At 37.7% G+C, this 7,406-nt stretch overlaps 1 pseudogene; it reads left to right on the top strand.

The window, feature by feature from the left end:
• The first annotated feature begins 5,793 nt into the window (after positions 1-5,793).
• On the top strand, positions 5,794-7,037 carry LOC129562153 (UDP-GalNAc:beta-1,3-N-acetylgalactosaminyltransferase 1-like; annotated as a pseudogene).
• Positions 7,038-7,406: the final 369 nt, after the last annotated feature.

Below are 7,406 nucleotides of genomic sequence, written 5' to 3'. Positions count from 1 at the left end.
CAAGATTCTATGTGTACTTTTAGAATTGATTTTTCTGTCTCTGCCAACAGCATCATTGGGATTTTGAGAGGGATTACATTGAATCTGTAGTTACTTTGGGCATTATTGAAATTTTGATATTAAAGCTTCTAATCCATGAACATGAGATGTTTTCACTTATTTATGTTTTAATTTTTTTGAACAAAGTTTCATAGTTTTCATTGTACAAGTCTTTCACCTCCTTGATTATGTTAATTAGGCATTTTTTTCTTTTTGATGTTATTATAAATGTAATTATTCTTGTAATTTCCCTTTCAGATTTTTCACTGTTCAAGTACAGAAATGCAACTGACTTGTGTGTGTTGATTTCATATCCTGCTACTTTGATGAATTCATCTGCTAGTTTTAAGAACTTTTTTTATCAAATCTTTAGAATTTTTTTTATACAAAAGATCATATCATCTGGAAACAGATAATTTAAACTTTTCCTTTCTAATTTGGATTTTTTTTTTCTTGCCTAATTTCTCTCACTAGAATTTCCAGTACTATGTTGAAGAGAAGTGGCAAAAGCAGGTATGTTTGTCTCATTCCTAATCTTAAAGGAAAAGCTTTCAGTCTTTCCCTATTGATTATGTGTCTTCTGTGGGTTTTTCACATATAACTTTTATAATATTGAGGTAGTTTCCTTCTATTCCTATTTCATTGACTGTTTTTATCATGAAAGTGTGTTGAATTTTGTCACACGCTTTTTCTGTATCAATTGAGATGATCATGTATTTCTCCCCCTTCATTGTATTGATGTGGCCTATTATATTGCCCAATTTTCATATGTTAATCTGTCTTCTGTTTCTGCATTCGAGGAATAAATCCCACTCAGTTGTGATGTATGATTCTTTCTATATGCTGCTGAATTTTGTTTGTTAGTATTTTGTTGAGTATTTTTGAATTCAAAAGAACTTTTGTGTAGTTTTCTTGAGGTGTCTTTATCTGGTTTTGGTATCAGGGTTATGATAACCTCATAGGATGAGTTAGGATGTGCTCCCTCCTCTTCATTTTTTGGAAAAGTTTGAGAAGGAATAGTGTTAGTTGTTTAAATGTGTGGCATTTAAATTTATTCACTGGTGAGGTCATCCGGTCCAGGGATTTTCTTTGTCAGGAGATTTTTGATTATTGATTCAATCTCCTTACTAATTATAGATCTATTCAGATTTGCTAACATTTTTATGTTTTGTGTTTCTATTAATTTGTCCATTTTACTCTCTCTCTCTCTCTTTTTTTTTTTTGGTATAGAATTGTTCATAGTATTCTTAAAATCCTTTTCATTTCTCTAAAATTGATAGTACGTGTGAGTGTGTTAGTCACTCAGTTGCATCTGACTCTGTGACACCATGGACTGAATAGCCCACCGGGCTCCTTTATCCATGGAATTCTCCAAGTAAGAATACAGAGTGGGTAGCTATTCCCTTCTCCAGGGAATCATCCCAAGTCAAGAATCGAATCCAGATCTCCTGCTTTACAGGCGGATTCTTTACCATCTGAGCCACCAGGGAAGCACCCAAATTGATAACAGTGCCCCCATTTTCATTTCTTTCTTCAGTATTTTCATCTTGTCTCTTTTTTCTTAGTCCATTTAGCTAAAGATTTGCCAATTTTAAAAATCTTTTCAAAGAACTGAATTTTGGTTTTATTAATTTCCTGTTATTTTTCTATTCTCTGTATTATCTCTGCTCTACCTTTTTATTTGCCTCCCTTTGATAGCTTTGAGTTTAGTTTGATCCATAGTTTAAAGTTAGTTTCTTGATTTGAGATCTTTAAAATTGTTTAATGTTTTTCTAATGACTAACCTACTGGGGTATTGGGAGAATTTAATTAAAAACATACATGGATGCAAAGTATTTATAGCTATAAATTTGCTCCTCAACACCACTTTTGCTGTGTCCTTTAAGTTTTCAGATGTTGTGTTTTCATTTGTTCCTAAGTATTTTTAATTTCCCTAGTAATTTCTTTTTTGCTGCATTGATTGTTTAAACTGTGTTGTTTAGTTTGTATAATTTCATAAATTTTCCAGCTTTCTGTATGGTACTGATTTCTAATTTCATGCCATTGTGATCAGAGAAGATATTTTGTATGATATCTATTTTTTTTAACCTATTGAGAGTTAATTTATGGCCTAACTTATGGTCTATCTTGGAAAATGTCCCTGTGCACTTAAGAAGAATATATATAATGGAATGTTCTGTTTAAATCTGTGAGATCTAGTTGATTTATTGCATTAAGTTCTCTTTTCCTTACTTATCTTCTGTCTTTCATTATTATGAGACAGGTATTGAAGCTCTCCAACTATTATTGTAGAACTGTTTATTTCTCTTTCCAAGTCTGTCCATTTTTGCTTCATATATTTTTATTGCTCTTTCATTACGTAAGGGTGCATTTGTAATTGTTGTATCTTCTTGCTATATTGAAACTTCTATTAACACACAATGTCCTTCTCTGTCGCGTGTAAATACTTTTGATTTAAGTCTATTTTGTCTGATCTTAATATGGCCATTCTAGCTCTCTTTGGTTACTATTTACATGGAATATCTTTTTCCATCATTTGCAATCTGCTTTGTGTCCTTGGGTCTCAATTGTATCTCTTGTAGATAGCGTGTAATTAATTCAGTCATGCACTTTTATCCATTCTACCAGCCTCTGTCTTTTGACTGGAGAGTTTACATTTACAAATGTAAATCCATTTACATTTAAAGTAGTCACTTATAAGGTGAGAGACTATCTGAACCTCTGTGGTCAGAAGCAGCACTCAGCCATCAGAGCACAGATCTTCAGTATCTGGAGGATAAGGTACTCATTGCTCATCTTGGCTCCTGCAAGCTGTGTGAAAGGAACACATATACAGCTCCTGCCATGTAGAGGGAGGGTGGGGGTGTGGGTGGGTGGCAGATGCACCTGTGTAAGAGCCAAAAATGACCAAAATTAATCACAATTTACCTTATAAGTCTTATCCTGGAAGTCTAAGCCTTCTACAGACCCCAGAATTATAAAATAATTCCTAGGGTCCCCTGCTCTTCTCTCTGCTCAGAATCCTTTCTCCTGGGTGAAGTTATATTTAACTAAAATATTTTTCCTTTTCATTCAGACATAAATATCCTTCACTTGGCCCTAAGGGAAAACAAATGTAAAATTAGTTTGCCATGTAAAATACCAAGCAAGTTGAGAAGCCTTATATATACACACAAAATAAACATGGTTCACTGTAATCATATCAAATCACAGTTCATTTCTTATTCCTGATGAGGTTGGTGTTCAATTACCAAGCACAGAGAAAGCCAAGTGGAACCTCTGAATCGAAGCAGTATGGATATCCAAACAACTCTTGGAGCTGGAATCAGTTACTGAGTTTTACATTCTAAGAAAAGATGATGGAGAAAAATAAAAGTGGAAACAATCTAACCGTGCAATTGTCTGCACTCTGCCATTAAAATTTGTTGCTTAATAAGTATTTGATGATGGAATCTAGACAACTTATGGAAACAAATGTTTTGAAAGTACAAGTTGTTTATATCCCCTTAATCAGCAAATAAGAGTACCTACTGTGTAGTAGACACTGGAGATACAGAGAATATAGGACAATCTCTGACCACAGGGAACTAATAGAAAAAGTAAATAAATGAGAAAACCCCTAAAGAAGGGAACTCTATAAATGAAAATGGGGTTAATAGCAGAAAGCTTGTTAGGAAAATCTCACTTTCTAAAAACAATAATACTTGATCAGAGTATAATTACGTGAAATACTCTGAAATTAAGGCACTGGATGAAGGGTAGCATTTCAGGCTGAAGAAATGTGTATTTGGGAAAGTAGCAAGCCTTTTGGTATGGCAGGAGCAAATGGTGCAAATGGAATTGTGACAAGAAGCAAAGCTGAAGAGGCCACTGACCTCAGACCCAAAAGGCCTTTTAGAGCATGCAATGGAGTCTGGCACAATTCCATAGACATGGGTGAGCTAGGCTGGGGTTTATATGTAGAGCAAGTCAGGTTAGCCGTTATTCACCCTTTCTGTTCTATCCAAGAATATATCTGAAACAGGGCAGGATGTGATCCTGTTCAAAGTTCTTGTTAAAGGTATTAACCAAGCAAGAGGAATGGCTGAGATTTTAAGTATTTATCTTAATAATAACTAACACCATGTTGTTGCCCATGACTTAGGCAATGAGTGTGCATTGAGGTGAGACTATTGTGGCTGGTGAAAAGTCATTAAAAAGATGACACAAGAGAATGTGATGGAATTTGAGTGGTTGTATATTACCCACCCCATCCTCAGTTTCATAAATCATGTTTCCCAGATGAACCTGAGCAAAGTGGTGAAGATAAAACTGGCCATGGGTCTTTTCCCCCCATATCCAACAGGGCTGACTCTGAGGAATCTCACCCTACTTCCCAACTCACCCGGACTATCTTTCCCCGCCCTCAATTTTCTCCTTCCATGTCTCACCCAGGATCACTTAGATTTTTTATCTACTTGCACTTTGACAAGAGAATGGAAGATTCCAGTCCTAATAAACCCACTAGGCAATAACAGTAGCCTTTGCCCTGAAGAAGACTCCACCTTGAAAAGGACAGCCCCTTAACTCAGAGAAGGCATCTCTGACATTAGGATGTCAGTTCCCAAGGCTGCCTAGTCAGGGACTACTGTCTTGTATGAGTTGAGTGGGTGTAGCTGGGAGGGAGGGGTGCTGTTTCTTCCAAGCCTCACATATCACCATCATTAGCATGGAAATCATCACTAACATGAACCTCCAGCCTTGGAGCTGTTGAATGTCCATGTATTCAAACAGTTTCTCTCCCTTCTGCAGCCTCTGGGCCTGCTGGCCATCCTCAATGTGTGAGTAGTAGGCTTTGAGCCAGTGAAGTGCTGCAGAGTGCTATTTAGGCATTCACACATGTCAGATGATGTGCTTTTATGCATTGTGAACAATCAGTCTGATAATGTGTCCTCCTAAAGCATCCAGCAAGGGCCAGAAGTGGATCAAGCTGTGGGCGGACAGGAAATGTAGAGGCATTAGCTATAGAGGAGGAGATAAATGACACACTGAAAGCTCTGATAAAAATACCCTCATGGAGGGACACCAGGCCAAGGCTGCTTGGCAGGGAGGCAGGCAGGAGGTGGTGCCACCTACTCCTCAGGCCCCCTCCTGAGCCCTGCTGGGGTGGAGCCATGATCAGTCAAGCCCTGGGGCTCTGGCCTTGGCAATGTTCAGCTGCCCCACCGGGGCAGACCTTATAATTAAAGCATGGAATGTGAAAACAGAACACTTCAGCCGGTACTTTAGTCTCATCTGAAATTCTGTGGGTATGTGTCTTATAAGCAGTATAAGCAGAATTTTAAGCCAATCTGAGCGTCTCTGTTTTTCAGTAGAAATTGCAAGTATTATTTTGACTACTACTTGCTGTTGAATGCTCAGTTCAGTTCAGTTCATTTCAGTCACTCAGTTGTGTCTGACTCTTTGCGACCCCATGGAGTGCAGCACGCCACGCCTCCCTGTCCATCACCAACTCCCAGAGCTTACTCAAATTCATGTCCATTCAGTCAGTGATGCCATCCAACCATCTCATCCTCTGTCGTCCCCTTCTCCTTCTGCCTTCAATCTTTCCCAGCATCAGGGTCTTTTCAAATGAGTCAGTTCTTTGCATCAGGTGGCCAAAGTATTGGAGTTTCAGCTTCAGCATCAGTCGAAAGCTCAGTTGCTCATATTGAATGCTCAGTTGGTGAAATTGAAGGTCTTTCACTCAGAAGAGAAAAATCAAGAAGAAGAACCTGAGGCTTGCGTGCTTCTGAGCTGCTGTGAATGGCCCTGGCACTCCTGATCACCCTTCCGGCTAGGATGTCACTGAGATCCAATGCAACCTCCTGCTGCTGTCCCTGCTGAGTTTCCTGGTGATGTGGAGCCTCAGTCTGCAAGTATCAGTCTACAATGTAATAGAATGTGTGAACTGGATGTACTTTTATGAGGATGAACCCATTTACAGACAAGACTTCCACTTCACACTTGAAGAGCATTCGAACTGCTCTCGTCAAAACCCATTTCTTGTCACCCTGGTGACCTCACACCCCTCAGATGTGAAAGCCAGGCAGGCCATTAGAGTTGCTTAGGGTGAAAAGAAGTCTTGGTGGAGATATGAAGTTCTTACATTTTTCTTATTAAGCCAACAGGATGAAAAGGACGACAATGTGTTAACATTATCCTTAGAGGATGAACACCTCCTTTATGGAGACATAATACGACAGGAGTTTTTAGACACATACAATAATCTGACCTTGAAAACCATTACGGCAATTATGTGGGTAACTGAGTTTTGCCCCAATGCCAGGTATATCATGAAGACAGACACTGATGTTTTCATTAATACAGCAATTTAGTGAAGTACCTTTTAAATTTAAACCACTCAGAGAAATTTTTCACAGGTTATCCTCTAACTGGTAATTATTCCTATAGAGAATTTTACCAAAAAACCCATATTTCATACCAGGAATATCCCTTCAAGGTATTCCCTCCTTAGTGCAGTGGGTTGCCTTATATAATGTCCAGAGATTTGGTGCCGAGAATCTATGAAATGATGAGTCACGTAAAACCCATCAAGTTTGAAGATGTTTATGTTGAGATCTGTTTGAATTTATTAAAAGTGGACATTCATATTCCAGAAGATACCAACCTTTTCTTTTTATATAGGATTCATTTGGATGTCTGTCAGCTCAGACGTGTGATTGCAGCCCATGGCTTTTCTTCTAAGGAAATTATCACATTTTGGCAGGTTATGCTAAGGAACACCACATGTCATTATTAATTTGACATTCTACCCAAAGCCTAGAAAAGGGAGGGATACTTTGTGGAAAGTGTTAACGTTAGACTGTGAAATCTCCAATGAAAAACTCGTGAGAAGGTCACTGTCTGGCTTACACAAAGCTGAAACTCATGTCGGGCCTATAGACTGGAGACTAAAGGGTTGCACTGACCTGTGGTTTATTTTGACAACAATCAAGTCAAGCCTTTTAAAGGTGATATTCAGAGGAATTAAACATCTTATAAAGGAAGGGGAGGTTTTTGTTAATAAAACTAATAGGACCAAACAATAAGAACATATTCTATAGACTAGAGCTTCTTAAATGGGTTTCATTGAATTATAAGCTCATTTATCCATAACAGCGAAACAGTGTGGAGTATTATTCATTGAGCAATCTAGTCAGTTCAGGGTTTTGTGTATAGCTTACACGGATTACTAGTTTTTTTAAATATACAGTTCTGGTTCTGTGTAAAAGAAACTGAAGTTATTTCTGAACAAAATTTAATCTGTTTTTGGTCATTTGGAAGGTATTTCAAGATGTTGCAATATTAAAGAGTTATCAATTATTATTTAATAATACTTAGAGTTT

The sequence above is a fragment of the Moschus berezovskii genome, chromosome 5 (assembly GCF_049115385.1).
Source record: "Moschus berezovskii isolate FMDL1 chromosome 5, NW_MosBer_1.0, whole genome shotgun sequence".
In the NCBI taxonomy this organism is placed as follows: domain Eukaryota; kingdom Metazoa; phylum Chordata; class Mammalia; order Artiodactyla; family Moschidae; genus Moschus; species Moschus berezovskii.
The sequence above is the reverse complement of the archived record's forward strand: the minus strand, read 5'-3'. Positions and strand labels throughout refer to the sequence as shown.